We start from the raw sequence: 23,392 nt of genomic DNA, 5'->3' as shown, positions 1-23,392 counted from the left end.
GTTATCAGAAGATCATCCTTGGATCTTGCTGAAGGCACCCATGTAGTGGTGCTTCCTCAAAAATCCATCAAGCTTGGTCATGTAATATGAAATATCACAGGACTAAGTGCAAGACATGAATGGGTTGCAATTAATGATGGTGCTCAGCAGCTTCTAATTTCAGCTTTACCATGGAGGATCTTTGAAGGAAGATGAAAATTAGGTGCTGGATATAGATCTCTTATATATAATGAAAAGAGTAGTTATAAAGCTAAATACCTTGTTTTCATAAGTTCTCCACAAAACAGGGACCCCTGTCAAGAGACAGATCACTCGATTTGAGAAGTTCATATGCATTTCATTCAAAAAGGGTGCCAAACATAAATTCCAGGAGTCCCGAGTGATAGTTTTGTGATTTTGCAAATGACAACAGTAAAAAAAAAAACCACCAGGCAGCCAATCAGTTTTCGGGGACTCAACACTCTCCTTTATCAGGGCTCTAAAATAAACTAGATATCAGTTGGACCCAGAGCTAATCTCCTGCAAAAATCTAATTTGGACCAGGAGGATAATCTTTAAAAAAAGGTGCCTGTGTCAGTGGCAGAGCAGCATGCTGCCAGCTGTGCCCTTTTTGGAGTGATTTAAACATACACAGCTGTCAGCATGCTTCTCTGCCACTAACAAAGGCACCTTTTAAAAGATTATCCTCCTTGTTTGGATTGAATTTTTGCAGGAGCTTTGGTTTAGGTTCAGCATGTGTTAAAACCCTGATGAAAGGGGAGTGTTGAACCTCAAAACGTGTTGGCTGCCAGGTGTTTTTATCCTCCTATCATTTGAAGAATAAATAAAATGACACTTTTACGACAGTGCAAACTTTTGTTTGGTGCCCTCTTTGGTTGAAATGCATAAGGGGGATTTTCTAATAATACTTATTATCGGGGAGTGTTCTGCCTGTTCTCCATACAGTAGGGAAGTTAACTGTTCGGACAGTAATTGGGGGGGGGGGGGTGGAACATCAATAGGGGTCCCCAGCAAGCTAGAGTGCAGTATAGGGGATCTTGTAGTGTGCCTAGTCTTGTAGTGATCTGCAGAATGCAGCGGGGGGAAGGGTAGTCAGTGATGGGTTACCAAACAGAGTAGACACTGGCCTATAGGTCCCATGCTGTTTAAGGGCTCCAAAATAATGGATCAAAATATTATTTGATTTGATCTACAAAGAAAATTACAATAAAGCTTTCTTAAATTGTTTACAAAATGTAGAAAAAAATGAATCAACTTAAAGAAACAAAAACTTTACATTCAAGACTCTATAGAGAAAATACTACATTAATGTAATTTACCCAATAACAAACTAAATTACATAAGCCATAGACATCAGGTTCACATTACAGTTTGCCTCTTAAAGAGGAAGTAAACCCTGATGAGTTTACTTCCTCTTTTTTTCCCTGCAAAGGTAAAGCATAATGGACTACTATGCATCGCATAGTAGCCCATTATGTGTCACTTACCTGACACAGGAGCCAGCGAAGTCACGCTGTCCCCTGTAGTCCGCCGCATCCATCTTGCTGGTGGCGTCTCGCAGCTCCGCCGCTGTCATTCGGCGAAGCCGCGATGACGTCACTCCCGCGCATGCGCACGGGAGTCGACAAATGCGGCAGCTCCATTTTTGGAACTGCCGCGTTCTGTGCGCCTGTTCGCCGCTGTCTACGGCGCATGCGCCGTAGACAGCGGTGCCCGTTTTCGGGCAAATATCTCCTAAACCATATAGGTTTAGGAGATATTGCTTGGACCTACAGGTAAGCCTTAATCTAGGCTTACCTGTAGGTCAAAGTGGTTTGTAAGGGTTTACAACCACTTTAAAAGCTCAACTTCTTTCAACTGTCAGTGTGAAAAAAAAAAACGTGGTTCAATCTATGTACATGTAACATACAGTAGTGAGGGTCATCGCCATCTAGTGCACACTACTTAATTCAATGTTATCCCACTACGACATGCACATGAGAAACCTTCAGAAACCTGGGTAGGGTTGGTCCCAATGCTTTGACTGCCTAGGGACCTCCACAGAGTTTAATCTGGAATTGAAGGTAGTTCTTCAACTTCAGATTTAAGCACTTCTGAGGACCTTCCTTAGGACTCTCAGGGTGGATTTACACTGTTCTGTCTGTATGCAGAATGCATGGTAACACATATGAAGATGTGAACGAGACCATAGAGTTTCCCTTTGTTTTTCATACTAAACTGCAGTGCATACTGAATATGAAAACCAACAATGTAGGGAAGAATGAGATTTCTACTGGGCATGCATTTTCAGGCAGCAGTTTTGCTGCATCAAATCGGACACGCATCAATAGGCCCCCAAACTAACAGTTTATAGCTTTTATAGTCAATGCAGGTTCACATAAAAAAGTGCTATATGTCCTCTGATTCTAAAGTAGATCTTTCACCTGAAAAAACAACATATTTATTTTTCGTTGCTTCTCTGAGATCTTTGCTGAACTTTGAAGATCTCAGAAAATTGAGAACCGGTAAGAATTCAGGGGTCTGCTGTAAAAATACAATTATCCTTTAACCTAAAGCGGTATACAATTTAAAGTGGTAGAAAGGTCCCCTTTTTCACGTTTAAGAGATATTTATATTTGTAGCAGCTAGTGACGTTGCATGCACATGTACAATGCACTCTGACTGGCGTGAACCCAAAAAGACCAGGTTAAGTTGTAAACCTTATCATCGTGCCGCTGGAGGGATCCACTATACAGGTAAGTCTGTCATATTAGCACATTATGACTATTCTGCCTCCCCTTTTTTATTTCTTATTTTATTTTATTTTTTTTGAGACTTTACTAACGATTTATTTGTACAATTTCTGCACAATACACTTTAGTATAACTAAATAACTAAACTATTGTTTTAATCCATTCAATTTGTACTAACTCAGGCAGGCCCTTCAGCTAAATAGTAAATCTAGAGGAGATTTTACAATCTGTATACTTTTAAAAATGCAATAGTCTCATTCTCAGCACACAATCTCAGATAGCCACATTGTGGAAACCTAACAGTATAACGCCCATTTACCACGGGGCCTGCTCCGGTAGGAGTCTGCTTACTCAGCTGGGATCTGTCTGCTGATCCCTGCTGAGCAGGCAGATGGCTGGTCTGTGTCTGCTCTGCATAAGCGAAGCAGACACCGACACAGACCGCTCTCCTCTATGGGTGGTAAGATGTAAATGGACCACCTGTCCGTTTACACCTGACTGCCATCCGATCCAATCCACTAGATGGAAGGCGAACAGATCCCCATGCCACACATGTTTGTTTATACCCGCCATTCCGTAGAGGAGAATGGAGGGTCCGATCGTGTCCCCCTGAAAAACTGACAGGCGGACCCCAATGGTATGCTTGTGTGAAAGGGATCTAAATATGAATGTGGGTGATGTGCTCCAATCACCACAGACCTTACACACTTAAGCTTAAAATATAACCTTTATTACAACATTTTACTACAATGTAACCAACATTTCTCACATGGTTTAATACCTACAAGGAGAGCAAAATAAATTCTAGGGGAAACTATCCAATAATATCTCTTAAATCCAATCTCTACTGAGTTCTAACATGGTTTACTAATCTGAACTCACTTACTACTAACTAAGTAACATGCTGTTCAATAGTTTGAACTCGCTCTGATCTCCAGCATCTGATAGTTAAGTAAAGTATTTTATCCTTATTGCTCCTCTTGATTTAATAGTACCAAATAAACCCCCCAAAAAAACAGAAAAATGTCCTCAACGGAATCCCAAAAATAACCCCAAAACCCAACATGTTTTGCCTTAAATTAAGGCATTTTCAGGGGTGAGTATGTGATATAACAACAAATGTGAAGGTCAAAAAGACACATGGCTAATACCAGTTTTAATCAGTCACTGAGTTGTTGTTTTTTGCCTTTTGGGACCAAGTGTTTTTTTTTGTCTGAAATAAATTAATAAAAGCTATAAAACAAATAAAAGTATTAACCCTTTGCTATCCAGGACATCATTAGAGATTCCCCCCCCCCCACACCTTTTTGTCCTGGTGTCTGTTGATTTACCAGACAGGATGTAATAGGGACACGCACATTAATGCATATCTAGTCTTCCTCCACTCTTCTATAAAATAAATAAAATCTTTTTCATATATGTTGCTGTAGTGAAGTGCTCCCTCACTTCTTGTCTGGTAAAATGTTGTTAGCTGAACAGAAAATGTGGGAAAATCTCTGTAACTGAGCCCAAGTAACCCAAGAAGAGTTCTAATTCTTCCCCACTCTATCCAAAATTGAAAAACAAGGTTTTTGGCACACTTAAAAATTTAATTAGCATATTTAGTAGGCCTCTTCCAAAAAGTAATCGCCTAATGAATAGTAAACTGACCATTGAAATAGAGTGATTCATGTACAGAACCATTTTATTATGCTATTAGCTCTTGGTTCCAAATTGTACCAGAAGAAGGTAAGATCTTTTAATTGTAAATCTATGTTCCAAAAACGCCCAGCAGTTGCAGGTTGGAGTCCATATTAGTACATAAATAGGTTTGGAGTAGAAACTATTTGAAGGATAGGTCCTCTTTAAATGGCTTTTCCCAAAATGTAAAAGATTTCTCATTGCAATGGACCTGCGGAGGAACAGTGACTAACCCCCCAGTTCTCATACGTCATTCAGAGGGGGGACATAAAGAGTTTTAATTTGAGAGAGTAAGCCCTTGTACACACGGTCGGAGATTCCGATGGAATGCGTCCTATCGGACCGTTTTGTCGGATAATCCGACTGTGTGTGGCCTCCATCGGACTATTTCCGTCGGAATATCCGACGGACCAACTTTTCCAACTGGTCGGTAAAATTTTCCGACAAAATGCTCCGATCGGACATACTCCGATCATGTGTAGCCTACTTAAGAGGCTAAAAGCAAACAGCTTTTGCTGTTCATATACTTAGAAAACTCCTTGTGCTCTGTAAAAAGCAGATGTGTCAGACTTATTCTTGGTCCACATACAAGCAGATTCCCTTTTCTTTTTGTCCTTTGGCCAGTTTTGAGACCTAAAATGTAAGGAAGCCCTAGTTTGTTCTGTAGTTCATACGCACTACACTTCCTTAGATTATTTTTCATGTTACACGTTTAATAAAAGCTTTTTTTTTTTTCTTGGCTCCTTTCATAGTAATAAAATTTTGAAAGTGGTAGTTATGATTATTATATCACTGAAGTGAGTGCTGTAATACTTTTTTTTTTAGAATGAAATAGGTGTGACCCTCTTTAGACCTAGTGTGAATTATACTTATTATACTTAGTTTGACCTACTGTTTTCATTTTTGAATTTGTCTGTAAAGATATCTGTAGGCACGAAATAGCAAAAAGGCACTTCTATAGTAGGTGCCTTCAAGGGCATTCACATCTCCCCTGCTTTCTTCTAGAATGCCCTGAACTTCAGTATACATTGTGATGTAAATTGCGACAAATATGGTTGTGGGCTCCTTCACACCACATTTTGCATCCCACTAGTAGTCAGTAAGGCCTCCCCTAACAGTTATTGGCCAGTAGTGAGGGATTTGAACTTGGAGGTGATTGGCCATAGGCCATGATGTTTTCTTACTATTTGCATACCACCAGAGTGGCCAAGGTTTCGTATCTCATGGTGCACTCTAAAATAGTGGGTTGCTCCATATACAGACACCTGTTATGCAATGTTGGAGCTACTTTATTATTTCATGCCCACACCTTTAAAGTGCATCTCTATTTGTGATTTAAAAAAGTGTATCTCTAGGTGTTTTTTTTTTTTATGTTTTGGATAGAGTGTAGAAGAGTTAGGCTCTATGTCAAGTTTTTTATGCTTTCTGTGTCCACATTGGTGAGATTGTTTGTACTGGTAACCATTGTCGCTGATAAAGAAGAGCAGAGTGCAGTTGACACCAGAACAAAAGATAAGGGAAAATCTTCCAATGAGGAAATCAGTTCTGGTGACAGCTCTCTAAAGTAGCCCATAGATTATGCAAGATTATGAAAATTGCTTGATTCTCCCATCAACACAGTCAGTGTTCATGGGGAAATACTTCCCACAGCACTATTGCCTGTGGGGAGCCGTCCCTGCTGAGAGAAAACAATGGTCACTGCTGGCAGCTATAGCCGCTGGCAATGATTGCATAAAAAAAAATCTGACAGGCTGGTTGTACTGAAGTTGATCGATTTGGATCAACTTCAGTAAAACCAACCTGCCCATGGATGGATCGAATCTCACCAGTCCCTGCCAAACTGGCTGAGATTAAATCCATTTATAGCTGGCTTAAAAAGAGATTTGCCCTCACTTGGCATAGATAGGAAATGTGCCCAATGGTATGCAGGAAGCAAACAATTACCTGACAGGGGTGTTAATCCTTTCTACTGTATCCAAAGCTAAAAAAAAAGTTTTGGCAATCATTTTTGATACTGTTTGTCTGCATTTATGCAGCCATTGAGTATTATATTGATCACTATGATTGGCTACAGCTATCACATGGTACAGGGCTGCAGTGATCAGCCCTGTGCATATTGTTATACTGCATGAGTAAGTGTCTGTTCAAGACAAAACAATGTTCAAGGGCTCAACACTTCAAGACCACCCACAGTACAATTACATCATTAATTTGACGTTAAATACTGTTATGGCAGCAGCTAGCTGCCATAAGCCTGGTACATTTTTGTACTGAGGGTGATCCTGCGTCTAATAAAAGTGGCCCTGGTGGTGGGAGAGGTTTTTATAGGTGGTGGGAGACCCCCTCCCGTCGCTTCCTGGTCATCTCCAGGCTTACTGTACCTGTCGGTTAGCCCGGAGCTATCCTGATGTGTCGGTGCCTGGGCAGGAAGTCGAGTAAAGGCAAGCTAGTCCCCACTCAGTTTTTTGGCCTTGGAGGAACGGAGCGACGTCCGAAGTCACTTCCGCCTTCTGGCCTTAAAGAGATGATTTTTTCTTCTCCTCTTAAATGCAAAATATTTATTTTTTTGCTTTTAAATGTAAATGTGAGATCTGATGTTTTTTTGACCCCAGAACTCTCAATAAAGAGGCCCTGTCATGTTTATTTCTATTACAAGTAATGTTTACGTTCCTTGTAATAGAAATAAAAGTGATACAAAAATAAAAACATTTAAAGTGACAGTGTAAAACGAAAAAGTTAAATAAATAAGAAAAAAAAATGTGAAGGATATTTAGAAAACAATTCTTTCCTACGTGCCCCATTCACCCCAAAATTCAGCCGTGATATGCAGTGTATAAGAATGAAACATGTTGCTATGGCTCATTTATTTGTGTATCGATGGTGATTCATTCATGTAGACATTTGATGGTGGTTCATTATAATGCAAATCCTGTGGCAAGTGCATATGAGTACACCCATGCTCTACATGAAGAAACTGTGCCAGCTGCCCATTCTGCCCCCCCTTGTCCCAACCCTGGTGGATAGCACAGCACTAGCAATGCATGAACCATAGCTACCAAATCCATAACCTGGAGTAGTCCCAGCCGGTTTAGTTTAAGTATAATTGAAGCATTACCTGGAGGTATTTAGTAGTTTAAAATAAGCTTTTTTACGCTAAAAATGAATTAAATTGTAAGGTATGCATTTTTTTTTTAGATATTGTATATATGATAACCTTTTGGGCCCTGGTTTACAACCTGCATTGGTATGCTCCTAATAAAATATTTGCATAAATGCAACTGCACACATAACATACCTATATATTTAATCCTATCAATCCCACAATTAAAGCAATATACACTTGAAAAATTTTGAAAAACGCACATAAGTTAATGAATATGTCAAATAGTCAAACTACAACGCAAATACATTTTTGTTCTTACCTTATAGTTCTGCTTCAAACTCTTATTTATCCAGCATAACCCTGTAGACGTGTTTTAGGAACTGGTGAAAGATCCAAGTGTGAAGCCCTGGCTGACTCAAACCTTTGTCTTCTTGGGTGTCCTCATCTTAATCAGTAACAAATTTATAATAAACGTTAGTCAGAGATGAACATCTTTTAGTGAGCCAAAACACGCCCTGTTTAACCAGAAACTCTAGTATGTGATGGGATCTAGAACATCTTGATTACTCTCTGAGTTCATTTGCCTCCCTACGTGGTTTTTGGAATGTAACATGTGGCTTTTGTAAGATCTGCTTTGTAAACCTAAGATTTCATTCCGTAATAATGACATTATGGAGAAAAATAGCATACCTAATATGTACATAAGCAAAGATTTAATAATAAAAAAAATATTGTATATTTTGATTGTAAACTGAAGAACATTAATCAAAAAGGTAATGGAGACATTTACACACTCCTCCTGCCATCACTCCTTTACAGTGAAAATATTGGTAAAATGTAAAATTACATATATATGATGCAGTCTGTGGACAAATGTACTGTATATCTATACAAAAAAAATAGGGCTGTTACTGATTAAAATTTTCATGTTTGATTAATCGATTTTTTTTTTGATTGAATAATCAACTAATTTAGATGAATTATTATGCACATACAGATCCAACTACTTTTATCTGATCTCCTTGCATTGCAACTCTGCATTGGTCAGTGGTAAATGTGGTATACACTATACAATCACCCGACACTAGTTAGTTTCCACAATCCATGACTTAACATCACAGTTCACACAAATTCAAACTGTAGTACTGACGTAAGTAATTTTATTTTCACAGTAGCGTGACGATCCCTCCAACTCCGGTCTAACTAATCACTCTCACCTTATGGCATGGACCCCTGTACAAACAGGTGGTCATGCAAACGGGTATCAAAAGGGTTAACACAGACCATAAACTTCTCTCACGTCTCTTTAGATCTCAGCAAGGATGCCAGGTCATGGGTAGAAATAAAAGATCTAAGTGCTCACCGCTTAAGTATAAGATTTCATTTTTGTGTTCAAACTCAAACTACTCACATAAAGATGATAAAAACACAGCATGTAAAGCCAACAATCGTGTTAGTTCCGTAGGGCAGCAGCGGGTGACGTCACGCATAGCTCCTCCCTCGTACGCGTCACATTCAATCAGAACTTCAACATCACTGGACTCCTCCCCCCTTCCCTTCGTTAGCAGATGGAGGCACTTGGGGAAGGGGGAGGAGTCCAGTGACGTCGATGTCTGTGATGTCACGGGATCTCTGACGGAACTCCCTGAAGAGCCGGAAGCTGGCCGAGAGGCGAGTACAGATCAAAATTATTTTGATCGATCAAAAAAATTATTCGATTAATTGAGGAATTAATCTTTAATTTCCACTGCCTTAAAAAAAAAAGGTTAAAATTTCCATAACTTTTTCATCATTCATAATTTTTCTATATTTCTATATTTAGTATATTTAAAAATGTATATTATAGCCAATTTCCTTTTCATTTTGATATAGTAGAGAAGGGTTAATACTGCCAGATTATTTTTTATAGCAATGTACCATTGGGGAAATTGCCCTTGACTGTCTGTTCCAAAGACCTAAAAGGAAGCTATAGGACATTTCCTAAACTCCCCTTTTAGAAAGACAAAACAGGAGTCCCATTGTAAGATTTCCCCCTACCCCCTGTTCTAGGAACAACTCTAAAATTTTGAATTTCCCCTCACTTTCTTTCTCTGTGACAATGGTCATCTGTACAAAAACAAAAAAAATCTCTTACTACTTAGAAAGCATTGGCTGCAGTTGGGCTTTAATTTGTTTGTCTATTATTTAAAGTGCACCTACGACTGTGTGACCACCAGAGTTGTTAGGTTGTTAACCTATTGCAGGAAAGGGAAAAATAAATCGGAAAAACCAAACCTGCTATGCTAAAATTTGTGACAGACTGCATCATGTAATCTGAATTATATGTGATGGATCAAAACACAATAGTCTAAGTTTGTCAAGTAAAATTAGAAAAATATATACATAAAACTATGTTTCAGAAATAAAAAACTGATAATTGGCATGTGCGTATGTATTCATCCCCTTTGTTATTAAGCCCATAAACAGCTCTGGTGCAACCAATTACCTTCAGAAGTCACATAATTAGTGACATTATGTCCACCTGTGTGCAATCTGAGTGTCACATGATCTTTCATTACATATACACACCTTTTTGAAAGGCCCCAGAGGCTGTAACACCTAAGCAAGAGGCACCACTAACCAAACACTGCTATGAAGACCAAGGGACTCTCCAAACAAGTAAGGGACAATGATGTTGAGAAGGACAAGTCAGTTTTAGGTTATAAAAAAAATCCAATCTTTGATGATCCCTAGGAGCACCATCAAATCTATCATAACCAAATGGAAAGAACATGGCACAACAGCAAACCTGCCAAGAGACGGCCGCGCACCAAAACTCACGGATGGGGCAAGGAGGGTATTAATAAGAGAGGCAGCACAGAGACCTAAGGTAACCCTGGAGGAGCTGCAGAGTTCCACAGCAGAGACTGGAGTATCTGTACATAGGACAATAAGCCATACGCTCCACAGAGTTGGGCTTTATGGCAGAGTGGCCAGAAGAAAGCCATTATTTTCAGCAAAAAACAAAATGGCACATTCTGAGTTTGTGAAAAGCCATGTGGGAGACTCCCAAAATGTATGGAGGAAGGGGCTCTGGTCTGATGAGACAAAAATTGAACTTTTTGGCCATAAAAGAAAACTATATGTCTGGCTCAAGCCCAACACATCACATCACCCAAAGAACACGATCCCTGCAGTGAAACCTGGTGGTGGCAGTACCATGCTGTGGGGATGTTTTTCAGCAGTTGGCACTGGGAAACTGGTCAGAGTTGAAGGAAAGATGGATGATGCTAAATACAGGTATATTCTTGAGCAAAACCTATACCACTCTGTGTGTGATTTGAGGCTAGAATGGAGGTTCACCTTCCAGCAGGACAATGACCCCAAATACACTGCTAAAGCAACACTTGAGTGGTTTAAGGGGAAACAGGTAGATGTGTTGGAATGGCCTAGTAAAAGCCCAGACCTCAATCCAATAGATAATCTGTGGTCAGACTTAAAGATTGCTGTTCACAAGCGGAAACCATCCAACTTGAAGGAGCTGGAGCAGTTTTGCAAGGAAGAATGGGCAAAAATCCCAGTGGTAAGATGCAGCAAGCTCATAGAGCCTTATCCAAATCGACTTGGAGCTGTGATAGCCACAAAAGGTGACTCTACAAAGTATTGACTTTAGGGGGTGAATAGTTAGGACAAAATAACAGAAAAAGTCAATGTGCATATTTGTTGTTTGCTTCAGAATAACAAAGCGTGCCAAGCTGGGAAAGGCTGCAGATGGAGAGTCCATGCCACCCCTGACCCTCGACTGCAGGTCTGTGGCTTAAAGTGGTTGTAAAGGCTGAAGGTTTTTTATCTTCATGCATTCCATGGATGAAGGTAAAAAAATCTTCTGTGTGCTGCTTCCCTCACAGCCCCTTCTAATACTCCCCTCTTAATACAGAAGTGTGCACGGGAGCCTTGGCTGTGCTGGGCCCTTCATTGACTGAGAATGCTATTGGCTTCCACTGTTCTCAATCACAGCTAGTGAGCCAGTGAGGTGAGAGCAGGGCTAAGCAAAAACATTGTGTGTCTTATGGATGCATAGAGCAGGGCTTGTAACGAGCACACACTAGTACCCCTATAGCAAGCAGCTTGCTATTGGGGGCACTGGTCAAGGAGGAGGAGCCAGAAGTGCCGCCAGGGGGGACCCACAAAGAGCAGAATCGGGGCTGCTCTGTCAAAACCATTGCACAGTGCAGGTTAATATGAAAAACACACCTTTTAGAATCAATTTAATGAGTGAAAACCAAAATGGCACATTCTGAGTTTGTGAAAAGCCATGTGGGAGACTCCCAAAATGTATGGAGGAAGGGGCTCTGGTCTGATGAGACAAAAATTGAACTTTTTGGCCATAAAAGAAAACGATATGTCTGGCTCAAGCCCAACACATCACATCACCCAAAGAACACGATCCCTGCAGTGAAACCTGGTGGTGGCAGTACCATGCTGTGGGGATGTTTTTCAGCAGTTGGCACTGGGAAACTGGTCAGAGTTGAAGGAAAGATGGATGGTGCTAAATACAGGTATATTCTTGAGCAAAACCTATACCACTCTGTGTGTGATTTGAGGCTAGAATGGAGGTTCACCTTCCAGCAGGACAATGACCCCAAATACACTGCTAAAGCAACACTTGAGTGGTTTAAGGGGAAACAGGTAGATGTGTTGGAATGGCCTAGTAAAAGCCCAGACCTCAATCCAATAGATAATCTGTGGTCAGACTTAAAGATTGCTGTTCACAAGCGGAAACCATCCAACTTGAAGGAGCTGGAGCAGTTTTGCAAGGAAGAATGGGCAAAAATCCCAGTGGTAAGATGCAGCAAGCTCATAGAGCCTTATCCAAATCGACTTGGAGCTGTGATAGCCACAAAAGGTGACTCTACAAAGTATTGACTTTAGGGGGTGAATAGTTAGGACAAAATAACAGAAAAAGTCAATGTGCATATTTGTTGTTTGCTTCAGAATAACAAAGCGTGCCAAGCTGGGAAAGGCTGCAGATGGAGAGTCCATGCCACCCCTGACCCTCGACTGCAGGTCTGTGGCTTAAAGTGGTTGTAAAGGCTGAAGGTTTTTTATCTTCATGCATTCCATGGATGAAGGTAAAAAAATCTTCTGTGTGCTGCTTCCCTCACAGCCCCTTCTAATACTCCCCTCTTAATACAGAAGTGTGCACGGGAGCCTTGGCTGTGCTGGGCCCTTCATTGACTGAGAATGCTATTGGCTTCCACTGTTCTCAATCACAGCTAGTGAGCCAGTGAGGTGAGAGCAGGGCTAAGCAAAAACATTGTGTGTCTTATGGATGCATAGAGCAGGGCTTGTAACGAGCACACACTAGTACCCCTATAGCAAGCAGCTTGCTATTGGGGGCACTGGTCAAGGAGGAGGAGCCAGAAGTGCCGCCAGGGGGGACCCACAAAGAGCAGAATCGGGGCTGCTCTGTCAAAACCATTGCACAGTGCAGGTTAATATGAAAAACACACCTTTTAGAATCAATTTAATGAGTGAGAAACAAAAAACGGAAACAAGTGTGTCAAAACTGCCCGGGGGCATTATGGGGTTTGCTAAGAAAGGCAGCAGCAGTAGGGGTGGCTACAAAAGTTGCAATGTCCATTGGTGGGTTCCCTGGGACTGCAAGGGTTGGTACCAAAAGGTCCCCAATCCCTGGGAGGAATGGTGTCCCAGTGAGGACAATGAAGAAAAAGGAGCATCTGCTGGTGTACAGGAAGCTGCTTAATGGCCCGTCCCATATTTACCTTAAGGTCGGGGACAAGGAAAATTAGTAACTGAGCTGTCTTGTTGGTACAGATACTTACTAAAACATGTTTGGGAATTGTACAAACTGAACTTCTTATAGAGTCCTGAGACCTTGTTCAGTGTGATTGTGACTGTGGCCTGGAAGCATCTTCCAGACCACAGCATGCAATCGGCTTCGGTCATTGGAGGGCTGCGCATCCATTGTGAGTTTTATCATGTGTATCTTGAATGGAACTATGAGTGTCACATACACCTAGACAAAGTGGTGGTGTTCAGGCCCAATAGCATGCACTACTACTATCCCACTACTTCTGGGAATGGGAGAGTGGTGAGAGTTCCTGGACCCTAACTACTGTATGTAGTTTTGTTCCTGACAGTCTGTTGCTGCTGGTTCTCTGTTGCTTCTCCAAGTTTGTTGATACTATGTATAGACTGCATTTATGCATACTGTGTATGGATGGTGGTTTGCTGATTTGCCATGACTGACTACTTGCATATGCTGTTTACACAATTATGTCCTGGTTAGTAACTGGTTAGTAACTGTTCATGCATGTGCCAGGTGCATGATGTTCCATGCCTAGAGTTTTGTTTATTGTTTTATTTAAAAAAAAATGATATGAACTTTTTTATATAATTTATAATAAACTGCTGTTTATTATGGGTTATATAAGCCATCTTCCCTATTATGGGAAACCACTGGGCCAGAGACAGGGGGAGGGACTGTTGGCAGGTGTCAGTGCCCATTTAAGTTTTGCCCCTCCTTTAGTGATGTAGTGGGTGGAGATGGTGCCCCTATAAATGCCAGCTGTGAATGGGGGTTGAGTGGAGTGGGCTATGTGAGCAGGTTACTCCTGTGCAGCATCATGTAAAGCAGCATCCTGGAGGAGAGAGTGAGAATGCTCAGCTAGGAAGGATTGCTAAGTGGGACAATTTGGCACAATGTAGGGTGCAGATTGAGAGACCTTGCCACCTTTAACCTTTAAGTGCATGTCTGCAGGCCTCGGGGCCTAGGACTGAGAATCACTATGGTGAGCTGACACAGTATTGTGGGACTTATTAGGAAAAAGTGTGAAGATGGCTGAAATCAGATAACTAGTGTTCTGCACTGTCTAAGGACTGCTATCAGAATGTAATTTTGTGAAACTGGTGTTCTTTACTGTAAGCCTGTCAGTAAAGCTGGATACGACATATACAACTTTAGAATTTCCTTTAGATTTACCTTCAACTATGTAGTGCAAGGGCCTGCCTGATTGCATACAAATTAAAAGTGTTTAGGTTTGACCCTATATTATATGGTTTTGGTAAATCTAAAGGATAAAAATCTAAAGACGATTGTATAGTGTGTATCCAACTTTAGTTGGATGTGATATTAATCTGTAATGCTAATGTGTACAAGAAGTGCTTAATGAATGCAGTAAACTGTTAAAATGCAATGGAGTGGACATTCCTTTAATCAGGGTAACAGGCCTCTGGCTGGTAATGTGATAGTATTTGGGTCTCTAGATGGGAGAAATGTTACATAAGATGGTTAAATTGCTTCTATACGACAGGTTTGTGGTTGCTCTGTCCAAGGAAGAAGCAGTGGGGACCTGGGACAGTGTGGTGGGAAGCACTTTCCAGTCCAGGCCCCTTACACATGCACTGTTTGTTACAAATAAACAGAAGTGAGAGGAGGAAAAGCAAAAGTTTGGGTGCTCACAGAAGACATTACAAGGAGATAGAAAAAAAACAGTAAGAAATAATTCCATGAAAAATACAGAGCCATTAAAGCAGAGCGCCACCTAAAACAGGACCTTCCGCTTTAAGTCCTCCTCCTCAGCTCCTTTTTCTGAAATTGAGCTTTTGGGGAGGAGGGAGGGAGCGTGTACTTGATTTTGACAGGTACCCGTTCCCACTTCTGCTCCAACCGCCTACAATTTTTGTAGCTGCCGGCTTTTAATCATTTAATAGGGGACAGCTCCTGTCTCCTCTATAAGTAATGGATGTGGTTGGGTTATTTTTAGAGAGTAAGGATATCCTTTAGTGTCACTTAAATTCCTGATAATATATAAATACAGCGCTTTTGAAGTCCATATCTGTTGGAGATGAAAGAGTTCAAGGATAAGGATCCAGTAAGTGCGGTTCCACACAGAAAGGTGCTATGAGATGTCCACCACCAATAGCAGAAGTACAAACTGACCCTTACCCTATATGGTGGACAACTTTGCCAAAATCAGTCAAAAATGCTTGGTTACAATTAACTCCAAATTTCAATATCCACAAGACCTCCTGGTGTCTGTATTCCTCAGGCAATGGCACACTCCATCAAAGACAGGGTCTCAGATCATGCAGGATATAGGAAAAGGTAAGAAGACACTTCATTGAGCAGTAATAAGGATAACGTGTTAAAAACTCCCAAAGTACTCAAACCATGTTGGGTAAAACCAACCAACCAACAAAATGGCCAACTACCATACGTGGTGATGTCACATGATCAAGTTCCATCCAATGAGTTTCATCATACACAGATGTCATTAGGGGCCTTATCCTTGAACTTTTTAATATCCTACAGATATGGACTTCATTTGTTGCAATGCAAAAGCGCTGCATTTATATTTTATTGTTGTTGTTTTATACCAGGAAAACCTTGCTAGCTGCTTTTGCTTGAGTATTTTAGGATATTACGAGCACAGGTGCATTGTGTTTTAATACTTACATTCCTAAATTGACTGGGGGAACAAAATGGCCGAATGCAGCTGAAGTGTGATTGTCTGTACTGGTGAGTGTCCTTGTATATATGGTAGGAATATAAGATTGTAAGTTTCTTCTAAGTTGGGAATTGAATGGTGCAATGTTCTTTGTAAGGTGATACAGAATATACTGGTGTATGAGTTTCATGGGTTCAATAAATATTTTTGTGTGTCTCAAAAAAAGCTGCTGGCCCAACCTAAATTTCAGTTGTTGTTGTTGTGAGCTGGCTGGTTGCGATATTGTTCTTATGCTTTGATCCATCTATCTCAAATCTCTTTTTGTTTTTGTTGTTTTTGTTGTTGCTGTGATTTGTTATGATTAATGTAGTTTATATACCTCACCGATTGAAATCTCTGAAATGGAAAACAGTCCACCCAAAACTTTAATTCAGACTTGGACTTCTTAGGCACAGTCAATGAATATTTAATACAAAAAGTATTTTTATTTTAAAATAAAAATACATAATCTCTAAAAACCCACATTAGTAATTCAATATATAGTATATAATACCGCTACTGTAAAGAGCCAATAATAACTACAGGGAGACAAAGAAATGAATCACGGTCATTCCATAGTGTAAATAAGTCCAAGAGTGTGGTTCAAAGACAGGTAGGCGGTGTATTGATGTTCGAATAAATACAATTTGTTCTACTCTACATGTTGTGCGCTCAATTGTGCTTCTTCGGGAGCATTTACAGCGAATAACAACCAAATGGAAGAAGAGAACATATATAAATATAATACATAAAACTACAAAACAAATCAATAACAAATACATATAATGAGCTAGAATATCTATGACGAAGGCGGCCATAAATCTGTTGCGGGCAAAAAAGCGTCAAACGAAGTTACTGTGGGGGCGTGTATAACATAATACAACAATAGATAGATCTCAATGACGGTAAAGGTCAAAGCATTCTACCTAGATCAATCGTGCAATGTGCCTGGGTGCTCACATCAGGTAAGTATCAATATGGGACCAAGATCCCACAAAATGTCTAATTTGAATGGTATTCATAACCAAAAATAAATACTTACTGGGTAATGGTGAGTGATTGAACGCATACGATTATAAAACCAAAAACGGTATAGCAAAAACGGAGATACAGCAGACCGCAAAATTAAGTGGTTGCGGACCTATAATCCTATGCAACAGAGGAAAGAATAATAACCAAAATAGGGTTTGCCTAGAATGAAATATATAATAAAAGGGGTGATTAGCCAGATCTGCAAGAAATCCTTAATATAATAAAAAAACTAAATAAATAGTTATTATTGGCTCTTTACAGTAGCGGTATTGTATACTATCTATTGAATTACTACTGTGGGTTTTTAGAGATTATGTATTTTTTATGTTTATATTAAAATAAAAATATTTTTTGTATTAAATATTCGTTGACTGTGCCTAAAAAGTCCAGGTCCCATTTTCTCTTGTTATTCTAAATTTATATTCTAAATCTAAATTCTAGTCCAAGTTTTGTCAAGAATGTCTCCTTCATTTTTTTTTTCTTTCATATTGTCAACTTAGCTATATGTGCTTGGAGGACCATATGACTCCACAATTTTATTCTCTGCAGGCCTATCACTACCAAACTGCAACACTGTTAGCTTCATATTTGGTTAAGGTTATGTTTGTGCCAATGTTATACCATTGCATCTATTAGCCCCTGCCCCGCTCTGCCTTTCATTCACTGAAGGCCTGTCACAATTAAACCACAGTGCTGTTAGAGTCACATGTGTGCCTCTATTTTGATAAGATTAATTTTTGTAGTCTAGGCATCGTCAGGCATGTCACCTAATCTTTTGCATCCATGTTGCCTAGTTAGCACTCTATAATTTAATATCCCTGCAAGTCTGTCACTATGAGACTGCAGAACCGTTAGCTCCACATTTGGCCATAGTGCACTAGGGACACTTCTTTTAAACCACTACCATTACCATTTTGATCAAATAACTATTTCCAAGCCAAATTAAAGTTTATTGAACAATCTATAATATGATTTGGCTTGCCTTTCTCCATAAACCTTTCACACTGAAAATAATAAGGTTGGTTGATTTCAAATCCTATTAGAGAGTTGGGTATATGCATTCAGTTCTTTAACTATGAAATTAACTTTTCAAAATCCGAGGCTATGAATGGTATGGTCAGCCACCAGCCCCCCCCCCCCCCCCCACAGACACACACACACACTGATTAAGCAACCTGCAATCAAACTTTGCATTTAAAACGGAGTATGGGGAAATTTAAATACTTGGGGATTTTTCTCTCTCAAACCCTGGCCACTATGTTCAGAGAAAACGTTCCTTCCCTGCTCTCCCTATTCGTAAGGACATGTGAAAGTGGCAAATGGCGTTGCACACCTGGTTCGGAAAAAATTGTATTTTAAAAACAAACGTGCTCCCACACATATTATATCGCTTCCGAACCCTTCCAATTGTCATTCCACCAAACTTTCTATACTAGGTTAAAGGGAATTGCAGTTTCTATGGGCAGACTGACCAGCCCCAATCAAGGCAGATAACCTCAGTATGCCCAAACAATTCAGAGTAATTGGTTTTTCCTACCCAGTGCGTTACTTTTAATTTTTCTATTTGGTCAGAGTTCTAGACTGATGCAAGCGCGAAAACTTTAAGAGCTCCGTCTCTTGTTCCCTGCAAGCATTCTCATGGTAGTCAGATTTTTGTCCCACTGCCTTCAGAGATCAACTGATCATTGGAGCCACCTTGAAGGTCATCTTTAAAACCAACCATGATTTGATTAACGTGGATGTCACCTCGCCTATATTTCCCATCATAGAGAACCCAGAATTCCCATCCAGGCTTAGTGACTTCAAGTTTCACCCAACTTTCATGGGAAACCACTTTCGAATGAAAGATTTTTATGAGGATGCCACATGGAAACTTGTTCAAGCCATACAGTTGATTGTGGATCTCTCTTTACCTTCATGGCAGGCATTTCAAGTCATACACTAGGTCTCATCCCTCCATTCGCAGAAGGTCACCTCTGCACACTCTTCAAACGTAGTTTTACATGCACACAACTCATCCTTACGACACAGTGTTCCCCTCCCCTTGTGTTATGCTCTGCTCCGGATGGATACACTCCTACCTTCATCTCAGACTAGGAGACCGATCTAGTGTTTTAGTTTATTCAAGACCAGAAGGAGTTTATCTTGCAAGTCCTATCTCTTTGAGACGACAAGAATCTGGTTATAAGCACCTAACCCGATAGTATAAGGATCTGGTGAAACTGTATCGCATATTCCCGAGTGTAGATTCTACTGGCTGGAGGTGCGGAATCTCGTGAAGCACCTTACTCAAAGTTTTTTGGTCATGTCTATGGATCTGCCCCTTCTGGGACGATCTCTACGCCCTAACCCAGAACCATACAACCCTAACTTTGGACCAGGACCCAGCTGCCTGTCTACTGCATCTTAGCACCCTTTGTAAACAGAAATATAATCACTCTCTGATGTGGCACTTGGTCAGTGCAGCCAAGGCCTGTATCTTGGCACACTGGAAAACAACCACACCCCCACTGTAGGTCAATGGCTCAAATCAATATTATGCAGGTGGAGCGCCCTACCTCTTCTTTGAGGAGACAGGAGGCCTGCTTCAAAAAAACATGGTTCTCCTGGTCCCAATTCACTTTCTCTGATAATTATAAAGAGCTCCTTGAGTGCTACACTGTACTAGACTAAGGGGGTAGCCCCGCTCCCCTCCTCCCACTCCCACACCCTATTTTCCCTCTCTTTCTTCTTTTTCCCCTTTCCCAGTTTTCTAGTTTCACATATCTCTAAGTAAATTTTTTGGCGGAGGGCATTAAGCCTCCCCTCCGTTGACATGCATTCAATCCACAAGTGGAACCTCATACTTCCCCTTTACAGACCTATGATGGGCGGTCCCACCTCGGGCAGTTGTTCCTTAAAGCAGCACACTCACATTTGTGCTCCCTCCTACTTCTCTGAGGTGACATTTTATACAACTATTACTATGCAACTTCTTTGTATGTGAACCATTGTTGTGAATTGAAGATGCTTCCTCTTATTCTGTGTAAATTGTTTATTTTGGCATCAAAATAAAGTATTTAAAAAAATGATAAGGTTGATGATAAGGTTGATGTATGCAACCACTTGTGATGCAAATGTCAATTACATAAAACCTGACGCATGTATGTTAAACGAGATCAGCACGTGTCATAAAGTTCATACGAAGGACAATTCGTAATTGTACCATGATTAATTCAACAATCACATTTCACAGCTCTCAAAAAGTTGAACCTTATTAAATTTAACATATTCTACTATATGATTATTTCACATCTTTCCTGGTAAGGAATTTTGCAGAGCTAGTTTTTATATATTGATGAGCAGGGTTGAAGATTATAAAATCGTGTCATGCAGATATGCTTTGCTTGTTTCCTGACTACCTTAAAGTTCATTGCACATTTTATTGATTGTGTTGTGTGTTAAATCTAGCACTCACCTCCTATCTTCAAGCAGCGTATCCATTCCCAATGAATCATGGAAGTTCTTCTGTGCCCCTTCTTCCTTCTTGTGATGAATGCAGCTATTGTGTTGTGGGGGAACGCCTTTTGAAACCGCACCAGAGCAACTAAAAATACAAGTGTGAGTCACATTCCTGTTTCAACGTGCCACACAAGTACAATATTACATTATGGATAAACTCTAGGGAAAGGGCTACATACTAAGCTGAAAAAAAAATATTTGTAGGATATTACATGCCATATAGTTGTAATTCTGTTCAGCAACTCTATCCCTTTGACAAAGCTAGGGTCTAGCATCCAATTGCTAGACCCAAGCATTGTTACATGATCGGGGTAGTGATGGCACAGTTACTCTTAGCACCCAACTAGCACTCCTTCTCCTCCCCCTTCCAGCATCCGGGTTTTGGCTATGGCATTCTCCCTGTCTTTGTCCATCTGCAAGCTGATTGATGTGGTCAGTCTCTGGGTGGAAACTTAAACCTGTTATAAGCGAGCCAAACCCTCACTTGGATGCTTGTGATAGAGAGTGATAGGTGTGTTATTCCTGATCAAGCCCCCCTGTCTGTCTGCCCTGCTCTGCTAGATTGGATTTCCCTGTGTATGATCTTGGACCATATTTTGGACTATTCCCTGAACTCAGCCTGCCTTTTACCTGGACTGTCATTGAACCATGCTACCTGCCTGCTTACTGCAAGTACCAGCTTGCTTTGCTTAGTTTGTGCCTGCCCGGTTGTGGTAGCCAGGCACTATAGCATTGTGTATAAGTCCTGGGGGCAACCGAGTACTGGTAGGCCTGCTTGCCTTATGGGAAAGGGGGCTGTTATAGGTGAAGAACACAGTAGCCAGTTATAGTGACTGATCACCTGTGTTGAGGTAGATGTGACAAACACCAGCTGTCACTAGGGATTTTACTGCAGGCTGTAAGAGATGCAGGAGCAGTGGCAAGGGAGCAATGGCAAGGTAAGTATCAGGGGTCCAAGGGGGCTAGGGGCATTTGTAAAGACTCTGTTACTTTCTTCTAAATGGGGAAGGTGACAGTATCGCTTTAACACTGTTCGATGTTATCACTAGGCTGGACCCCACTGTTCTTTACTGCAGTTAAGCTATATGGCTCGGTCACCAGTCTTCCCTAGACCTGGATTAGACAATAAAGGGGTAGACTCATGAGGTTATCTCTCTGCTCTTCCTGTGAATATGTGCACAGAACAAAGCTGTACATATTCAAATATTTATACTAGATGTATATAAAATACTTTTTAGGAGTAGATCACTGTATTAAGTGGTATTTTTTAACATTAGTCAGTTAGGTTGTTTTTTTTTGTTTTCTTTAATTCTTTGCCTACATTGCTGATAACATTTCCCATACTACACATTTCCGAAGAAATTATGGGAACAATTCTGCCATGTGTTTTAAATTAAAGAGCAATATTAGGCAATATGTATGAAACAATGTGATCATACTTTTACCTACCCTTCCTCGTCTCTAGTTATTTTCTACTGTAAGGTTATTAAACCAAGGAGAACTTTAGAATGTACCCTTCTCATTGCAAGCTTGGTCATTGTGAGACAATTAATTATATCATGCCAGCATTTGAAATTATTTTTTTTCTGAAATCTTGTGAATAGTTTTTGAGGAATACCAAAAATATCTATTTTATGTGTGAAGTGTTGGTGCACTCCACAGAAGGAAGTTGACGTAAAACGAGTATGGGTCTTTCTAGTGAAGGATTCAGATTGAAGTAGAGAGAGCATGGTGCACTCCAGAGCATTTCAAACAGATGTACAACCATAAAATGTCAGTGCTTCAGTTGTTGCCAATGGATGGTGTTGTATACAAATCCACATATTGAATGAACCACCATCACAAGGAATTTTTTGCAGTTTCATGGCATTGGCCGACACAATCCCCTTCCCAAGGCAAACAGTAACGGTATTTACTAATAAAAATGTGATTATTAAAAATTTTAAGAGAAGCATATGATGGGGATTTATACAATGACTGAAAATTGATTTCTAGAGCTGGAAAAAAGACAAAACATCATAAAGGGGCACTTAAGAAGTGAGTTAATGCCATTTGTTAAAGGCACACAAAGCCAAATAGTGCAAATTTAACATCTCCCATGTGCCACTTCCTCACATGCGTAAACATTCGAGGTATGATACTAGACTGGAAGGGTCTCATTTAAAACTTTTTATTACATTTCTATTGGTGGCAATATTTTTCACCAAGTCAGCAGGCAGCATTATTAGTATCTTGCCTGCAAGATACTATCATAGTAGTCCCACGACAAGATACTTGCTTGATACCATGAAAAAAAAGAGCATTTCATAAAGTTTTTTTACCTTCTGACTTTATGGTGCCCCTCACCCCAAATCAACTATGTATATGGTACATACTGACTTGCCCTACTCCTCCAAAAGTTGATCAGCTTTTAAAAAAACTCTACCACATATTATCAGCAACTCAAAAAGTCATTCTCACATACATACAGCATAGTTGACCTAACTATCCATTAAAATGTCAAAACACGGAACAAGCAATATAGTCTGTGTGGCACACCACTTGAGAAATGGAGGATCGAGGTTAAAAATATTAGGGTGCTTCTGTATAACAGTGATTTGTGAAGATAAAGGTAATACCTTATGAAAAATAAATTTATAACTGTTGCCTCTCATTTACCCATTTCAAAAATATTGGAGACATTTTCTCAAATAGGTTTGTATATCGGACACTAAAACAAGAAAATTGTGAAACTCACACGAAAGTGCTATGCTATGACAAAAGCACTTGTAAAACTAAAGTATACATTGTAAATTCATAGCCTATAAATATTGTAATGAAAAGCCACAAGTGTTTTATGTAAATTGTTCTTC

At 40.2% G+C, this 23,392-nt stretch overlaps 1 protein-coding gene across 2 annotated transcripts in view; it reads right to left on the bottom strand.

Annotated features, from left to right (window-relative positions):
• Positions 1–20,633, bottom strand: part of LOC143935374 (protein-glutamine gamma-glutamyltransferase E-like) — an 80,592-nt gene extending 59,959 nt beyond the window's left edge. For both annotated transcript variants that reach the window (XM_077459195.1, XM_077459196.1), the window contains exons 1-2: positions 20,497–20,633; positions 7,835–7,960 (exon numbers count right to left, since the gene is read on the bottom strand). The gene's annotated coding sequence lies outside the window, so the exon portion shown is untranslated. The remainder of the gene's footprint in view (positions 1–7,834; positions 7,961–20,496) is intronic.
• Between the last annotated feature and the right edge of the window lie 2,759 nt (positions 20,634–23,392).

Source organism: Lithobates pipiens, unplaced genomic scaffold (genome assembly GCF_037356315.1).
Source record: "Lithobates pipiens isolate NorthernLeopardFrog02 unplaced genomic scaffold, aLitPip1_a1.2 Scaffold_28, whole genome shotgun sequence".
Lineage (NCBI taxonomy): Eukaryota > Metazoa > Chordata > Amphibia > Anura > Ranidae > Lithobates > Lithobates pipiens.
The sequence above is the reverse complement of the archived record's forward strand: the minus strand, read 5'-3'. Positions and strand labels throughout refer to the sequence as shown.